The sequence below is a fragment of the Kryptolebias marmoratus genome, linkage group LG21 (assembly GCF_001649575.2).
Source record: "Kryptolebias marmoratus isolate JLee-2015 linkage group LG21, ASM164957v2, whole genome shotgun sequence".
NCBI lineage: Eukaryota > Metazoa > Chordata > Actinopteri > Cyprinodontiformes > Rivulidae > Kryptolebias > Kryptolebias marmoratus.
In genome coordinates this window covers 19525514-19545468 of record NC_051450.1, presented here as the reverse complement: position 1 = coordinate 19545468, position 19955 = coordinate 19525514, and the positions used below count along the sequence as shown (strand labels likewise).

Sequence of the window (19955 nt, the reverse complement as noted above, 5' to 3'; positions counted from 1 at the left end):
TACCAGAGTTTTCAGGAGACTCACCCCTTTCTAATATACAATCTTAGATGCTTATTATATATATTCACAACTAAAACAAAACAAAAAAAACATTTTCAGTTTCTGTTAATGAAAGATTTTTAAAGTTTGTTGGTGGATATGACTCAAAATATTCTAAATATCTCTCCATGTGTGTGCCTGCATGTTTTAGCTGCTCAACTGCATAGATTTAATTATGCATTTATGGATAGGAACCTATCAGCAATATATTGAAATAAATTGTAATAATATTGCACTCGGAATTTCTCTCTTTTTAAATATGGACATTTATTTAGTGTTGTGCAGTACACAGAGTAGAATATGTCAGCAGGACAAGAAGCCTACTTGTAAACAATATCAAGTATGCATGAGCACCACAGTTAAAGAGTTTATTTGAATGTGGTAAAATGAGAAAAGGAGAGAAGAGCAGTTCATGGTTTTCTTTTCTGTGCTGCAATACCATTGTATCCAGGATCTTTTGTTTGTGTACGCTAATGGATGTCAAACCATTTTCCTTTTAATAGAATTCAATCAGTGGCGATCACACTGAATATGATTAACAGTACAGTTTGTGACAGTTCTTTATTGTTTGGACAGAATAATACAACTTTGTAGAATAACAACGATATAGAAAAGCAATTAGAAGCAGCGTGGACCTGTGCATCACTTTTCTGTTTTATGCATAATGGCAAGCGTTCTTTGTTAAAGATACACACAACTCTCGAATACAAACCGAAAGAATGAGGCAAGTAGAGAAGGTCCACTATAATTATCTTTGAAGGTTGCGACCTCAACCATTTTCCTGAGAAAACTACAAATTATCATTCATTCTTTGTGCACCGGAGGTGAAAAGCTGTGTGCAAAAATCTTCTGCTGGAGTTTATGCTGAATTATGCAAGTTTCTTTTCAAGACTGCATCCACATGAGGCTGGACTAAAGACATCATTACCACCACTTAATGTAAAGACCTCAAGTTATTGTTCCATTTTACTTAAAGTCTGACTTCTATCAATATTCACTCTTGTGAGTGAGTTTTGCACACAGAAAAGTAATTATGGCCTATTATACATCAAAGTACTTACCTGCTATTATGGAGAAGGTCAGAGGACTAGCTTTGTGTGCTGGCTACACTGCAAATATAAAAGTTGCTGTAACACAGTGCTTTACATTTCTTAGCACTGCAAATGTAAAGCTTTTATTTAGTGTCAATGTAAAGCTTAATGTATTTATTTTAATAATACTGCTTCAGCAACAAAACTCCAATATGTTTGCAGTTTATTTTGCATTATTTCTCGCACGCCTTAATTTGAGCTAGTTTACAGTATGTACTGTATATTTTTCAAGCACAGTGTAAGGGATGGTGATAGAAAGTGAGAAAAGCTGACTCATTGATTATCCTAACATTTCTTACCAGTATTGTTTTTTTTTTTTTTTCAATTTGATTGACCCTTGATGATTATACAGTTAATAAGTGCAGAATAATTTGTAAGCACTTTCATGGCACATTTACCAACTGTCCTTCAGTTCAACCATTTGCAGAGTTTTATTATTCTTAGTGACAATAGTTGCTTATTTTGGCAACCAAATATCTCTGCCATTCACTGCTTCATCTTCTGAGCTTTTGACTATCCACTTTCACTGATTCCAATTGATGCCATTGGTGTCTTTTTATGCTACTTTGTTTGTTTTCAGAGTCTAGATTGGTAAACAAATACAGACAAATGGACTGCCTCACTCAACAGTCTATTAGGATAGTCAGGGGACAATAGTGTGTTTCTGCTCTGATGTCCATAATGTGAAATCCAATCAAAATGAGGAGCATTTAGAGGTACTTATGAACCGTTCCACCATGTAAACGATGCAGTGAGCTCTGTAATAGGAGCTTGGCTAACGTCTGATTGAATCGTAGTGTATGGTCCTGTTGATGCACAATAGGGCTAAACTCTAATGGACACTAAACAGAGTTTGTTTTGTGGTTCTAATATCATGAAATCCAAGGCTTGTATTTTCTGTCTTAGAATACAGCAATTAGCCTGAACTCTATTTGTCATCCACAGACGATTCTATAAATTCAAAATTAGATTTTTGCAAAAATGTTTTTAGCATTTAGTGGCTGATATGACTTTATTAGGCCATCCATCCACACACACACACACACACACACACATTTTTTTTTACCACTTGCATGGAGCTGGTGCCTATCTCCAGTAGTCATTGGGAGAGAGGGAAGGCACACCCTAAACAGGTCACCAGTCAATCACATGGCCTTCTTTTTGAGCTTTTTTAAAAATATTTTGTATTTCTGTGTATTGTTGGATTCTTTGGATAGTTTAATTAGTAAACCTTAGCTGTTGGTCTAAGCTGTACAGATCTGGTTGGGTCTGGGCAAGAAGAAGTTAGATCAGATTTGATCATTAGGAATCATTTGGGATCTCCAGTGCTTTGTTTTATCCTCTCATCCTGTCATCTCAGCATTAGTGCACACTTGAATTATTGCTATTCTGATCAAATTTAAAATACCCAAAGGACAGGAAAGGTTTTCACATTTCCCACAAAAAGTAACAAGCAGAAATGTCTCCAGTATTGACGAGAGTCTTGGATTTTTATATGATTCACAAAGTCACTTTGACATTCTCGTGAACTCCAGAACAAAGGGGGTTTTAAAATCTAAAGGCAATGGAACTAAATAGGAAAAATGGTCTCATGGCTTAATCCATGGTAATGAGAACATCATTTTTCCTGTCACGTGGAACACCCTTTGTACTAACATTCCCCAAAACCCATTTTGCCCTTTTTGCTGTAGGTTTTCTTTTTTAGCACATTATAAAGGATGTCTGTAACTTACACTACAGCTGAGTGAAAATCCTTATGATCCCTAAAAGGGGAACTTTTCTGGAGTTAATCAAAAAAGTCCTGCAATCAAAATGACCACAACTTTTTTTTAAACTTTACAACCACACGAAGATGTATTATACAAAAGCTTTATTCTGTTTCTATGTGACAGCAGTGACACAAATATATGTAGCCATTTTCTCAGTACTTTAGTCAAATTATTTTTAATACAATTATTCACATTCAATTTGTAGCTACATATGATCAATAACATAATTAATCAGACTAACGTATGTGTAGTTCATTCACTGGACACAATGCAAAAAGCATTTGCTCCAAACCTGGCTGAACCTGAGTAGTTGTAACGACTCTGCCCGAGTTAATGAGAGAATGTGGAAACTCAATTCATGTCTGCATTAAAAAACAGTCTCTGAACTGTGTGACCTTTATCATTCTCTCTCCTCACACCCTCATCCCCCCTTTTTTCCCCACACGGTCTTAAGTGTTTGCTTGTGTAGCAGTTGCTTGGAGGGAGAGAAGGACTGAGAATGAAAAAGACAGAGCATGGGAGGTCAAAGGGTTGTGATGGTTGACTATGCTAATGCTGTTGTTAATGACTTTGCTGTGAGTGATAATTGATCGTCTTCATTACCATATTAACTCCACCGCCCGGCCCAACCATATCCCAAGTCTCTCCCCCCTTTTACTCTCTAGGCAGTAATAGATGCCCCTGTTTGATCCTTGGAATAATGAACTAATTAGCTTAATTAAAATCAATAGAGGTGCCAATACCAGGTTAGACGTTTCAGGGACGCTATCTCTCTATCTGCAGGAAAGGGAATTTTCTGAACGTGAGGGTGAAATAGAACAAATGACAGGGGTAAGAGGAGTGATGCACAACCAACGGGCAGCAGGTTGGGTAGTGATGGGGAGGAAACAGACCAACGTGGGTACACAATAAAAGGATGGAGCAGGAGAGGAATAGGAAACAGCAAATTGAATGGTGATTAAAAGAGGTGAGTCACACGTTTTTAAACCACAATGTACAAGACGTTAAATGGGTAAACAACAGTGAGGACAGGAAAGTGTAGGAAAAAAAGACAGAAAACATCAGAGGAATGGAAGGAGCCAAAGAGAGGGGAGACAAAACGAGAGAGAAAGAGGGCGAAAGAGGTTCCTAATGCTGATTTATGAGTGCTTGACGGTCGTTAGTTGCAATAAATGGCTTGTAGGAGTGGTTGCAGCATTACTCCCTGTACAGGATTCTAAGTGCATTGTAAGGTCAGCTATAAGGCCAAACTTACATATGTAAAGCTCTGCCCTTGTAAACCTTTGCCAATGAATCAGCTACTGGATGGAACTGTAACCAGTCCACTGGACACACGGGAAGGACCGTGGCTTCCAAATCTAGGCATCAAGACAATAAAAACTGTTCATATGACAACTGTTTGTTACCTAATTGGATCAGGCAGAATGTGGTAATATTGAAAACTAAACAACAACTCTTTTCATCAATTAAATAGTCTTGTGAAGTTTTGAGAATTTCTAAAGTATATCTTATACTAAAGCCACTTTATGTTTGGTATCAGTTTGGAATTTGTTTGGATTTATCACGTCCTAGATGACTGGGAATCTTCACCAGCAAAAAGAAAAGGCGTAAAAGGCACAATGACTGTGGAATGCAGAGAAGAACCATTTCAGCTTTTAATTAGCTAAAAATGACAGAATTTTCCAAAGTAGATCTTAGGCTATCTATTCTAAAACCTTTTTTAAATATTTATTTTCTACATTTAATAGCCTTGATGTCATAAAAAATGAACACAGACATTTGCAAGTAATCCGGCTAACAAGTTTGAGTTATTTTTAGTTTTGTCCCCTAATTTTCACAAAGAAGATTTAAAGCAAAAGACTGAAACAGTCTTGCTCTTAATTAATAACAACACTAACAGATTGCAGTACATCCAGTTTATGATAAAACCTTTTTATTCATCAAGTTGTTTGGCTGTAAATAAACATCGGGTAAAATGTCCAAGCACTATGTCTGTATGTTGTTGCTCTGATTTTTCTTTTTCTTTTTAAATAGAGTATTACAAACTCTCTTAAGACTTTTACAGTTCTGTTTAGAGTTTATTGATGATACAGTACCTCACCCAAAACACTGTCCTGACATCACAAGTTAGAGCTAAACTACAAACTTTCTGCAACAATCTCAGGTTCTCAGTTTTGGTACTGTAGAAACTGCTAAGCTGATAGGAGATCTTTGAAATGGGTCAATGTAAATGGACTCCAAAGTAAAGTTTAAATCCCCGGGTTCTCAGTAATTTGAACATAGCAACATTTATTTGAATATTTTTGATCAGAAAAGTGTGATTCACAGTCACGTAGGAAAGCAAAAATGAGTAGAAAAGTGGTTGTCGCTTTCTCTAATAATGTCCTTTTCTGGACAAAATCAATCCTGTTTAAAAATGAAAAAAATGTAGTGAAAGCATGGTAAGCTTTGTATTTTTGTGAAACCTTAAAAATGCATTAGTTTGGAAAGTGTGAGAAAATTCAAAAGGACACAAATGTCTTCCATTCCTGATTTAATGAAACTGTTTTGTGGGGCCCCCTTGACCCACTTTGTGATTCTCCTGTTCCTATTTTGTCATTTTCCTATTTACCATGACTGTTTACAAACAAGATGGCTAATTTATTTAACTGAAAAAAGCACATACAGTTGAGTTGGGCAAAATTTACCTGAAATTAAGTCAACTTTAGTCTATTGTTCCGCCACAAAAATGACACCGTTATTACACATAAAACACCCACAGACAGACACACCGGTAAGCACTCCCGCTATCAAATGCATTTACCATAGTCATAACCTTCACAGGGCTCATTATCATAGATTGCAGGCCTTTTTCATAAAACTGAGTCTGCTGGTGACAGATTACTAACAGGATGGACAGACACACACACACACAGAAACACACTTGGATCTCTAATGAGACCCTATTCCGGACACCCAACCCAGCTGCCTGTAAATTACAGCCGCCACTCTACTATACATACTTAATCAGCTAATGTTGTTTTATTCCTTATTATTAATTTGTTTCTGCTTCTGATTTATTTTAAGCTCCCTGCATCACACCAATATTTTGTATGCTTTACAGTTCAGAGAGGCAGAGAACGGGAGAAAGCCATGTGCTTATTCATTTACTTAAGCGATTGCATCTGTAATGAATTGACTGGCTGTTTAGGCATACATAACACAGCCTACTACTCACCTTAATAATGTAAGCAGGCCGTAACTCCTGCTAACCCAAGGGTATATATAAGGCATGCATACACAGACACACATGCAGCCACACTCCCAAACACACACAGCCTGCCCATATTAGCCACTGACCTCTACCATTTTCAGGTCCTCTTATTGTCACATTGCAGCTGCAATGGAATATCAATGTTTTATGAGGAGGGAGAAAATGTTGTTTCTCAATGTTGTTTCTTAGCAGCTTGCTGACCATCCTATGAACCCTTAGTAACCAGTGTGGAATTTCTTCATTTAATGCGTGTTTGACTAATTTTAAACCATTTGCAGGCTCTAAACAGCAAAAATGACCTGAAAGTCTAGAGCTTTCTTTTTGTTTTGTATGTGATAGTGGATTTAGGATGTGGTTTGGACTTGTCTATTTAATGATGGCTGATGGTTTCCTATTTGAACATTCTTATTTGTGGTGCTAACATTTTCTAATCTGTACCAGTTCAGTGCCCATAAGAAGACTGACATTTATTAGAGACATTTATTATTATCGGTGTGTCAGTAGCTGAAACTGATCCCCAAAACATACTTTAAGTGCTAACAAATTGCACAAGGACTTTATTTAAAACTTTCGTATTAACTGTTGGAGTCAACCCGGTCTGTCTGTTAACAAGATATTGCATGAACCACTAAACCGACTTTAGTGAAACTCTTAAAGTAATCATTGGATGTACATCTACAAGTGATTAACTTTTGGAGTACGGTAAATCCAATTTAGGATGAATACCACAACTAATGAACACTAGCAAAGACACAAATGGTTTTAACTCAGTCATGTTTACCAATAGCAAACTAAAATTGTATGTAGTAGTAACTGAGAGCCATTCACAACACATACTCTGAGTGAGACATCTCGTGATATAGTATCAGAATGCTCAAAACGTTATTTTAAATGTCTGATGAACAGTTCTAATTCTGTCATTTTTCCACTAAAAGTGATCCTAGCCTAAAACTCTGGCAGGCAATATGCATTCCTTCAAAGAAATATTTCCAGCTCTTCTGGAGATTTCGCTCGCTGTTTGTTTGTGTGCATACTTGTGTTGCTATATACCTTTAGGACTGCATAAACATAAATGCACTGTTTCTGATATGCACACTCTAAACAGATGTATAATTTAAACACATACACAAGCTCTTACTCACAGCCCACTCAGACTTACACATATACTCACTCACAGGGCTATGTGTTGACCTGTGAGTCACTGCTGTCACCATTGATTTCCTTTTCTAAGAGTGACCCCAGTCACCACAGCGATAGAGTGGCTGATATTTCAGCAGTCCTGCTGTGTCTCTCTATGTCAAGGCTTTCCCTCATTCAGTCCTCTTGTGTTTTTGTTTCCTTATTCGTTTTTTAAGCTTTGTTCATTTGTACATTTGTATATTTTCTCTTTGTTCTCTTTATTCTTGCAGTATGAGATTATTGCATAATAACACCTATATCTTTTTTTTTCCTGAGAAATGTTCTGTCAGAAAAAAAGACAAGATGATGACATCGGTTTTTAAAGTGCATACTGTGCACGTGTCTTCCTGCACTGATGTTTTTGTATCCTTTTGAATAAACAATTTTATTTCTTATCATCCACCTTTCAGATGAAGTGACTTCTGACACGACAACTGCTTCAGATATGTATTTTTTTTCTAAATTTCCAAAGTAGAGATTACAGTAATAATATCTGCTATTTCACTTCTGCATTATTCTTATATCCCTAATCATTTTTTTTAAACCTTTAGTAGTTTTTTATTCATGTGTTTGCATTCTGTATACGAATGCCTTTTCTTTTTTCTCTCTATGATATCATTATGTTACTGTGTTACCAAGATGCAATTTCTTAGTAATTATCAGAGGCACTTGGGAGGTGTCAAACATTATCACAAATAGAAGCACATGAGAACAACAGTTTATACTGAACAATTACATTTTTAATTAATTATAAATAATAAAGAAGTTACAGTAGAATCAGGGAGGAAACTGAATTTACATAATTAATTCATGATGGTTTTTAAAAATTTTGTTCAACAACATGTCACATAATTTTTATGATGTTATTTTTGTTGAATTCTTGGGACATTCTCAAAAATATGAAGATTTATTTCATGCCAGGCCTTACACAATTACCCATTTCTGTAACAATTTGCTATTTTTTACTCAAAATGCTCATTTGTATAATTATTTATGACATTTTTTTGTTGCTACAGGTATTTGAAATTAATCTGAAGACTGTTCTGTGTCAGCTTACCTGTGGCTCAGAATCCACGCAGCGATAAAACAGTTGTAGGGATGATTTCCGAAATTTGATCCTTGCTCATCAAATACTCAGCTTGTTTTTTTGAAGAAAGTGTACGTTTTTGACTGAAATAACTAATAACTAGTAACACAGACACAAAACGGCAGCATAGCTGGCCTCAGGGACTCTGCCTATCCTTGGGGAGGCTGAGATCTTCAGGGAGTCTCTGCAACACCACTGTCCCCATGGCAATATGCAAATCCCTGTGTGATATTTCCCACCATGCAGTGCTCCAAGGCCCCTAAAGACATGTTCTGTTTCTAATGTTACCCTTTTTGAAAAGCCAGATTTTTATTTTAGGTTCACACATTTTGACAAAACTAATGAAAGCAGCATTTTCTGCACGCAACCTCTCACCTTTAGATATATACATATGTACCTACTATGGATTTTTTTTATAGCCACACATGAACTCATCAGAGGAGGCAGAGATCTGATAAGAATCTGAACATTAATGTTTGATTGTGAAAAGTATTCTGTAAAGCAATTGAAACCAACAACCATTTGAAACTATTATGCCTTTAAATGCTATTTTATTTTCATCAATCTTCCGTTAATGTTTAACTGACAAGTACATTCTTCATTTTAGACGCTGACATTGTAATATCTATTGTGAAATAAAACAGTTATTTCTATACAAGGGGGTATTATTGCAGTCAGTTGTTTTTTTCCCCCTACAAGCTGTCATTTGAAACTAAGTAAAAGAAAAACACACACATCCAAATATGGTCAAAAGTAACAGTCAGTAGTTTGACAGCCTGCAGTGCAGCCAATTAAAGCACCCAGCCAAGCAGAAATCAGTGGTCTTGCACAATGTGACACAGCTGAGTTTGTGGCTGTGCAAGGCTTCTTTGCCGTTAGTGTAAAAGGCAATGAAGGCCGTGATGGATCCTCAGTCAGTGAATTTGCTGTCAGAGATGTGGGGATTTGCATCACACCTTGAGCGTTTTAAATGGCTGCACATATAATAATAATAATAAAAAAAATGAAATAAATGAAATGAGTAAATCAGGTCTCATGAAATGAAATGACAGGCAGGTTTAAACAGCGGGTGAGTGCGTGTGTGTGTGTTTCTTGCCACTAGCGTCAACATTAAACATCATCAGATTGAAGCCACCCTCCAGGGTAGCATCACTCAGCCAGGTACGTGTGTGTGAGTGTGTGTGTGTGCCTTTGCATGTGGTAAAACCTAAGTCTTTTATCTACTTTTCCATTTCCTGTTTTTTTTTTTGTTTATCTACAAATTTATTTATATATTTCTGGTGAAATGGTGTACGGAACACACACATAAACCCTCTCTCACACACACATACACATTGATCTATCAATGTATTGATGTGTGAGTGGGTGTCAGTTTTTTATTCTCCATCTCCCCCAATTTTTTAATTATTTTCTCTCAGTATTATCTCCTGCAGAGTTTTTTACACTTGAGTTAACTTGAGCACTGTTTTCCTTTGCCAAGAGCAGTCAAATGCTGAAAGTTAGTTAGAAAAAAAAAGGAAATGCTTTGACAGAATATCCTGATTGTCATACGGGAAAGGTAGGAACTTAAACTTATTTCACAGACAGGCAGTATCCCTCAGTGAAGCTGTTCTTATTCAAACCCCAAACTTTTCTCTGTTAACACATTTTAGGCTGCAAGGGATTCAAGGTTCAGCATAGTTACTTTCCTCAAGGTATTGCTTTTTTTTTCTATCCAGCTGTTTTTCTGACAATCTCTGGACTCCTTTCTCAATATTGTCTCCACCGCACAGACAGAAGTACTGTAGATGCATTACCACCTACCTCTGTCTGTGTCTCTGTGCTGGGTTCCTTTTTTCTTTCCTTACCTTTTTTTTTCTCCCAGGACAGGAGGAGGATATGTCTCTTTTTCTCCATATTGACTTTCCCAGGTCAGGCTTCTCTTCTCCTATTAGGCCAAGCTAACTGATCAATACTCAGACCCGGTGGGCTGCTGTATGGACATGCAGACAGGCACACACAGTGGGCTGTGCCCCGGTCAACTGCCACACTCATTAACAAACACAAGTTTAAGGCCTAGCATTCCTTCAAGGAATGCACATTGCCCGCCACTTTTCATGTCAGAGTATTAGACACTTATGTTGAAAAATGATGGTGTTGTAGCCATTGGAAATAACATTATGCACGACCTCATGTGTTATTGTGGGATGTATGCTCAGAGTATGTGTTGTGAATGAGTCTCAGCTACTACTACATCAAATTTTAGCTCAATATCTGTAAAACGGCCTGAAATATAGTTATGTTTGTGTTTTCTAATTTTGATTAGCCGTGGCTTAAATTACTCCACAAATTAATGGGCTGTAGATTTAAATCCAGGGATTACTTTCTAGAAAGTTTCATTCAATTTTATTCAGTGGTTCAAGAGATATTTTGCTAACAGACAGACAGGGTAGACTCCAAATACTTGTTAATGGCAGTTACTAATTCTAATAAAACTCATCGTCAGATGAGTTGGATTAGCCAGTTATGTTGGCTATACATCTCTAAATCTTCATTTCGTTGGTTGCTTCTCCATCAAGTACAGACATGCAGGAAAGTCCTCCTCTCCTCTTAAATATTTTGCTGCCCTCTTCTCCCGTGCTGTTCCCCCGTCTGGTGAGTTGTGACATCTGCAGCGCTGCAACATGGATAAGCAGGTGCCAGAGATGGAACTAAGGAGGGAAGAGGGGAACGGTGAGAGGAGCGAGGAAAGAGGGGTGCCTTGCAGGAACTTGCGAGGGACGCTGACAACCAGCAACAGTTCGATGTGTGTGCATGCTCATCTCTGTGTGTGAGAGTGTGCGCTGGCTGTGGGCATATGTGCATGCATGTGTGGCAGCTTGCCAAGCTGTGCCATCTGGCTGCTTGACAGGGCTCCTCTCATTAACGAGGGGGGTTAATTGCTGTGGCAGCACCCAGGCTGTGTCAAACATCACCCTGGGGATTTGGAGGCAACAGACAATCTACATGTTGGTGTATGTACAAGCACCAACATGCAGACAAGAACCTTATTTCTTGATATAAAAAAATCTAATAAATAAGGCTTGTTGTATGAGGATGTGTGTGAAGGGACCTTTGTCCTTTCAGTAGGTGAACATACACATGTGGCTGCTTGTGCATGAATGTCAGGCTACATGCATGTTTATATTATTCTTATGAATTATGCCTTGTTGCTGTAATGATGTAGAAAGAATTGGGTTTACAGAGCCAATGTCTATAGCCCTGAGGGCAAAAACACATATACACACTCCCACATGCACACGGGGTGGGTGTGGGGTTGGGGTAACTGGGGGAAATGGTGGCAATTTGCATGTTATTACTGCATATTCATAACTAATTTGGTTAGCCTTGCTTAATAGGCCTGAGTGACAGCTTGAGAAATCGAGAGCTTGCTTTAATATCACACACACTCACAGTGATACACACACACACACACTAAGCTGTGTTCACTCACACCGCTCTGTTTGTCCACACAGTAATCATAACGACGCTTATTGCTTTAAACAGGAATCCTCTGTTCATTTGTTGGCTTGACATTATGCCATTTGTTTAGTGCAGCTACTTATTATATATAACAATATTGTAAGTTCTATACACTCGTTTATTACCTGCATAATCATGACCTACAATGATATGCACACACACTTAGAGACACACTCCATGAATGGCATGAATAAATTTGCATTTTGACTTGCAGTAAAACTAAATTTGCTGACTGTTTTCATATTAACTTACCTAGAGAAATTTGAAATATTTGAAAACAACTTTCTGCTCTTGTTATATCGCTAATTTTAGAAACTGGAACCGTATAGGTGCCATTAAATAAAACAAGTTATGCATTGGTGCCAGGTCATTTGGTTTCTTTGCCAAATCATATAAATTTTGATTACAAACTTTTATGTCAGGACTCATTACTCATTGATATAAGAAAAAATATTGTGCAGATTTTGTTTATTAATTTATAGTTTATTTTTTTGCATAGCTTCATGACTTTCCAATGAGTATTTTTAATATGCTTGCCTAAAAACACGAGCAGGCCGGGTTGTGCTTACTTTGTATTTCAAACAAGCAGCATTTGCTTCAATACATTTGTTCTGTTAATAGTTAGTGCCTTGCATGAGTGCATAGACCCACCATGACTGGGCCAATACGCGCACCCCAATGTAGATGACTGGAGCTGGTGCCTCTACATGGAGAAGTGCATACAGGTTGGGAAATTCAACCAGTCATTTACGCATGCAGGGATGCATCCATATGATAAGGTCATGTGTATGAAATGATACTTGTTTAAGTGCATGGGAGTGAAGTGGTAACTATTGTGTACCCAACAGGTGCAAATTGTACGTTCGTTTTGTAACCAGCAATTGTCATTTTGTGCCCAGATTTTATTATTTTGTCTCCTAGCAGTTGGTATAATAGTAATGGGTGGGTGGGGGGTGCAAAATGTAAATAGTTACAATTTGACTAGTTTCTTATGCATATTTTAGTACTTTTTTATCAGAAGTTATTATTTAGTGTGCGTGTATATGTGGGTTTTAACCGTTTAGGACCATTTAACTCTTAAATATATATATATATATATATATATGTGTGTATACAGTATTTAGTATATACATTATTTATACCACGCATGTGCCTTCTATCTAAGAAACAAACAAAACAAAACAAAAATGCGTGCTTAGGTGTGCAGACATTCTTTGTATTGTTTCCCAGCAACATAACAGCTTACAGTTGTAAAAATGTAGTTAAATGGGACAAAAAATATCAAATAGATTAACAGCGGAGAAGTGCACTGATTTTCCCATTCTCTCATATACACAGAAACAGTCTCATAATTTAAATCAGTTTTTTACACCTCTGTGGATTATACTACATTTGACTGAAAGTTTTTTTTTCTTTCTTTCTTGGAGTAAAAGATTTAACTCTCAGTGCTCTCTATCCACTCACATGTCACTTTTGTCAAACCTCACCATTCCTTCCCTGCTTGGCGAGAAAGTGCAGACATGCTTGATCAAATGTGAGTTTAACATTTTTAATCTGCACAAAGTTTCCGCAGAATCGCTCATCTCATGAGACGGGTAAATATAAAATTATGTGAGTGTGCCTTTGTTCATGCTTGTGTGTTTGTGGGTTTTACCACACGATATACTAAGATCTTTTTTTTTTTTACCCCATTTTTTTCCCCATCTTAGGTGTGTGACAGCTGTCACTAGTGAATCAGAAAGGTGTCTTGGGCAGAGCCAACAAATTTCTAACTGTTGGGAGGCACACAGACTCACAGATAGACACAAATAAAGTGTAGCTGCTGTCAAAAGAATTTCACCAGGCTCAGCATGTCTTTAAATTTTGTTTTCACATTTTATATTTATTGCACAGAATATGCACTGTTTGCATATTTATCATTTATTATGTTTGTTTTTGTATTTTAAAATCTTTGAATAGAAGCATTTAACATTTTGATGAGAAAGTTCAAATGTTTCCTTGTTTATTTGTTTGTTATTTCAGTTAGTTTGGTAATTAAGGTGATGAATGAATACAAATAAATCTGAAACAACACCACATATTTAAACCTATACAGTGGTAAACATTTAATTTATTATTATTATTATTATTATTATTATTATTATTATTATTGGTTTCCTGTTGGTTGTCTGGCATCATTTTCTTTGTTTTCTCGTGGTTTTTCTGTTATAATTTTCTTTTTTTTTTTGTTTTTTTGGTTTAGTTAGAAGTCTTTTTAAAAATCAACTTCAAACTTACAAATGCATTATATTCTTTTCATTTATTTATTTATATAGGCCATCCTTCTAATATGTGGTTTACATATGATTTTTTTTTTTGTTTCTAAATACATAAGAAAGGCATTACTGTTCTCATTCATTCTTGCTTATTTCTTAGGTTAGGAAATTTGCCCCCATAATAAAGTCAAATGTTAATTTTAATGTAATCGCCAACCCCAAATGTATAACAATATTAAAAATACAAAGAAATAAACAGATTTGTTATCTTAACAATGTTTCTTCTTGTTAGCCCTTAGACTGACCACACTGTTAAATACCTAATTCAGATTACTCTTGTTTAGAAGCCTGCATGAGAAGTGGCAAAGTCCTTTTTTTTTTTACGATATTGGTTTGGCAGCTGAGCTACAAGCGCTTCGTGTGCAGCCAGGTTTAACAGGAAACTGTGGCGTGTGTGATGAATTACCAGCATATCTCACAGCCCTGGGTAACAAACATGGCATTGCCGGCTGGGATTAAAAGGGAGAGTTTTTTTTACGGCCTTCCCACACCTCCTTACTGGGTGTCACTAAATTATACCCACTGCTGTTTTACTGTCTTCTGTGGCTTATGGTTAAAACACACACTTGCATGCTTGCAGAAATCAACACACTTTCATATGTGTTTGTGGTAAACCCGGGGTTGTTGGTTGTTTATGTGTGTGTTGTTTGGTTACCATTTGTTTGTGCTGTATGTGAGTAGACTCATTTGTACTGCTCCTAATTAGTGGTTTGTGTAATTACAGCGCCTAAGAGCAACGATTAAAATAAGTGGAGTTTGTTGTCTTAATCATATTTTCTGCAGCTGTTTTTTTCCCCTCTCACTAGTTTTTCTATCTGCTCTTGATTTGCTGATGCTTGTTGCATACGATCCCCGCCAAATTTTTGTCCTTAAAACACTGTCAGCCTTAAGACATTTTTTATGAAATCTAAATAGGTTTCTTGAATCTTATATGAGGCCAAATTACAAGAGTTCAAATCCTCAAAACAATGGAAGGATGCATGTGTACTCTTACATTTTTTTTTGTATTGCTGTTGGTCTTTACATTCAATCCAGACTGATATCCAGATTAATATCAGATTCCAGTGTAGATGTTTTTGTTGTATTTTGCATTCCTCAGTTTAAATCTGTCTTTCTTTTGTGCTGTCTGCAAACATTTTAGATAACCAAAAACACATTTGATCTGCAATGAGTTCTATTTCAAAATAAGATCATGAAAGGAGCATGAATATGGAATTTGCTTCAGTTCATTTCAGACAATTGAAATACATTCATAAAGAAGTTATCACTGTTAGTGTATTGGTTAGTAACTGTCAATAAAAGTATTATTCTTATTCCTTTAAAAACATCTGTCACATTTACAGTAGATCCCACCCTGGCTGACTGCAGTGCTGGTGTGGAGTAGCTGTTCCCCTGCAGGGTGAACTGTCCTGTCTGCAGCTCATTTGTTGAGAAAACACAATGGAAATTGCTGAGAAATGTTGTACATCTGCATGAGCAAATTGCAAAGTCAGGTGCACACATGCATGCACATAAGACTGTTTTCACTTATTGTACATGCAAAATATTTACCTAACTTTTTCTAATCTTTCTGTTTTTTGAAGATATTGTCTTGCAATGAACCTTTTGGTGTCTCTGTTTATTTTTATTGGATGGCGTCACCAGTGCCTCATTATCACTCACTGCCAAAGGCGGAGCGACAATGTTCTGCCCGTGTCCGTTTGTGTGTCTGCATGTGGACGTGCTTGCATATGTGTTCATTTGTCTGTACCGTAAATCTCATGAATCACAGAACATATTTTAATGAAACTTTCAGAAGGTAACTGGATGTACATTATACCTGATTAACCCAATTTAAGATGGGCACTCCATCAAAGCAACCTTGGGAAACACAAAAATGACTGTAACTCTGTCAGTTTTACACATATTGAGCTAAAATGTGGTGTGTTAGTAGCTGAGATTGACCCACAACTTATACTCTGAGTTCTAACTGATCTGTGCTTAAAACATGATTATATTATAGCTTAAGATGACTTTTGTTCAAACATCCTGGCTTGTTAAAGATTACTTTGTCTTCAAACTGTTCCTTAGATTTTAAAGCTAAGACAGTGACCATTTCTGCTTTTTTTTTTGTCCGAAACTCTTCAAGTTGATTGAATGAGAAGAAAACTTATTGCAAGTTAGAATACAAACAGAAAATAATAACAGAGACAAAGTGAAAACTGAAAATGCGGTAAAAAGCAGAGGTTTGAGATGGTAGGAGTAACAAAAAAAAAACAATTACATAAAGAGAGGAGGAAGGAGAAGAGGAGGGAGAAACAGTGTATGAAGAGTGAAAAGACAAAGACATTATTTGTGAAAATTCTGATGTAAGTAATTTATTGCTGTTGATAACTAAACTTTACCAAACTACTGGACTGAATCTTCTAACTAGGTTGAAAGTAAGGAAGTTAACTTGATTGTTTTTGGCTTACCTGCTTTTTAATTCTCTTGTGGGAGATGAATCATTACACTTTTAGAAAATGGTGAGGACATTCTTGGTCTGTAAAATAAATATAACTGTAGCTAAGAAGAAATATTCATCAACACCCAAGTCAAGTTTTCACATGCAATAACACACCTTTAGCCACTACTAAAACACGGCAAAGTCACTCCATTAATAATGTAGTTTTATTGAGGAAACATTGTTATTTTTAATTTTGTGTTTAGATTCTAACTTGTATTTCTGTCATAATGAACCTCATTAATTAGGCAGACTTTGATTGTTTCACCACAGTAGTCTCAGAAACGTTATACTTACACAAATGCACTTACACACTTGCACAATATTAACAAAAAGAACATGTCACCTTAATTCAGACCTCAGACACTCTGCTCTTCTCCACCCCCACACCCTATTTCCTTCCATCCTGCCATCTCGCCACAACCGCTCCAAATTAATCTGCAAAATATTGATTTGAGTACCAAGGGTGTGTGTGCATGTGTGTATGTGTGTGTGTGTTTGTGTGTGCCTGGAGTGGGGGGGCACAGGATTGTGGCCGCATATTAATACGAATGAGCCGTACTTCGTCTCTCCTCTATACTTTAAGATCCTCATATCTTCATAATTGATTAATGTTCCTTTGTGAAGTGGGGATGAATAATACATTAGTGGGCCTGCTGCACCCTCAGGCTGATGAGAAAATGTTTAATTTCAGTAAATGTAGCGCTCCTTCTCCTCTGTCTCTCTCTTTCATTTTCCTTCTCGGGTTATTTGCGAGCGTTGGAGTCTGTTTGTGAGTTTGCACTTGGCGAGCTGGAGTGTTGTTGATTTGCTTTTTTCTTCTTCTTTTTTTTTTTTTCTTTTCGTGTTTGCTGTCGGCTCTAAGCGCATGTTAAGCATCACAAAGGCAGAATCTGCATTTGAAAACATGAATGAATAAATTGGTGGAGTGAGCTCAGTGTTGTTCTATTAACTGATAGAACTTCAAGAGTGGTTTCGTTTTCCATGCTCCTCTGCCTTGACAAAAGGAATCGTCACTTTGGACATTTTCCTAGTATTGCGCTGTTGCACGCTGCATACATCACTGCTGCATCACCAGTCAGCACTCTGTGAGAACAATCAAGGGTGCTTTAAAAGAACTCCGTGCAAACTATGAATTTAAACATAAAAACAGTTCATCTGAACTATGTCAAATGGGGAAGTTTGAAAGAGTTTACTATTTTAGTTTTTCCAGAAATCTTCATATACAACTCTGAAATGTGGGTACGCACTCAATGTAAACAATGTAGAACCATGTACCGGTAGAAGCATATCTGCATACATTACTCAACAAATATGAGCATTAATACAGTACATCAAAATTGTTGGACTTCTCAATCTTAAAGGGCGTTTTTATGCATGTCTCCATTGTTGAACCACCATTGAACTGTAACTTTGGCTGTTTTCTCAGGTAAACAAATGCATGTAACAGTTGGCAGCTAGCAGATTTTTAAGGACACATTATCCATCAATATGAGAAGAAAAATAGTGCAAATTTATTTTCTTACGTTTTGATTTTTTTCCTGACTTTGCGACATTACAATCAGTACCTTTACACCTAACTGGTGGGTTTCCTCCCCCTCAGCTTCAAAAGGTGTTGGAGAATTCACACATTTGAGTCAACTACCTCCACTCATCTGGTTAACAGCTTTAATTATGCAATGCTGAAGCTTAATGAGCTTGATGAGGAGTTTAAGAGCTACGGCGCAGCAAGCCTCGCATGTGAATGTGTGTTTAGGAGGCACCTGATGAGCATCTGTGTGGGAAAGATAAATGATGAAGTGAACACACACACAGACACCCACAGGTCTCACTTCACGCCTCCTCAGCTCAGCTTTATTCCCTTTTGAACTTTTGCCAGCGGTGATGGAAATCTGAGCACAGCTTCATAATACACATAAAGAGCTAATTGAATAAATATTACTTTTCTGTTAACAAGGATCCTAATTAGTTATGCTAATCACCCTAGATAACCTAATTAACCCCATAGAGTGCATCAGAGAGGTCTCCTCTGTGTGCTTATAAGTGGGTGTGGATTTCTATGCCTGAGAGAAAATTAGAGGCACTTAAGAAAACATGTTTGCCTAATTAGTTTTCAATGACATACAGCTTTTTTTTTGCTTTTGAATGTGAAGTAATGCGCTTTTCATACTGAAAGAAATAGAATGAATGGAAGGCATGTAAACTGTGTTTCTGCTTCTAAGCGCACATATCTGCGGAGAGCTGCATTTATCCATATTTCTGTCAGCCCTCTGCCAGTCTGGTCTCTTAGTTAGATCCACATGGACGTGTATATTTTTACAACTATTATGGTATTTTAAACAGAGTGCGTATTTGTTCAGGGAATGTCTGCCCACTCCATTAGTTTATGTCCTTGGAAATACTATTTGGCCTCAAGTTCTCTCCGTTTATTTAAAACCTTCAGTCAGCGTTCCCCTCCTAATAGTGAGCTGTGTTTCCTCTCGTTTAGCTCCACCACTCATTATCTGGGCCATGTGCAGGAAACATTGTTTTGAGAGGAGAGTGAAAGAGAGAGAGAGGGGCAGACAGAGAGACAGAGACAGAGAGAGGGACAGAGACAGAGAGGGGGGGGCAGGCTTGGAGAGGGACAAAGAGGGAGAAAAATGATTAAAAATGAGAGGAAACCAGAAAGAAAAAAGACAGAGGGAATTAATGCGTGACTGAAAGAGAGAGAATTTAGATTGTCTTTGAACCTGACTACAGCTGCTTTTGCTTCTAATGAATGGTAAAAAGAAAGAGGGGAGGGAGCTGCTCAGACAAGACGGTCTTTGTTGTGCCTGCGCCAGAAAGGCAGTGAGAATGCAACAGATTCATGTCTTACAGGAAGTCTCCCAGATTTGTGGTGTTGAAAACTACTCCAAGTCAAACCCGCACTCTGACTTTTTCAAATTAATAATGTACAATTTGTGCTTTTTTGTGTCAACTCGTTAACATTCTTTCTTTCTGAATGCCTCTGAAGTATGTTTCTGTGTTTGCAACAACTAGGCTAAAAGTAACTAAGTAAACAAGTAAATGTTTTCATAAAGCATTTTTTTAGGTTACATAAGAAAAAACTGAGACTAATAAACAAAGAAAACAAAAGAAAGCAATCAGAATGCAGAGGTGGGTCTTAAAGCAGGTGTATGAAACCTCAGACATGTATGATGATACTAGACCCAGTGTTCCTGCCTTTTCCTCATTGTTGGGAATTGAAGCCAGCA

The 19955-nt window shown here is 37.0% G+C and overlaps 1 protein-coding gene across 1 annotated transcript in view; it reads left to right on the top strand.

Annotated features, from left to right (window-relative positions):
- LOC108243142 (myosin-9) overlaps window positions 1–19955 on the top strand; it is a 97972-nt gene that overhangs the window by 3273 nt on the left and 74744 nt on the right. The gene's annotated exons all lie outside the window — the stretch shown is intronic.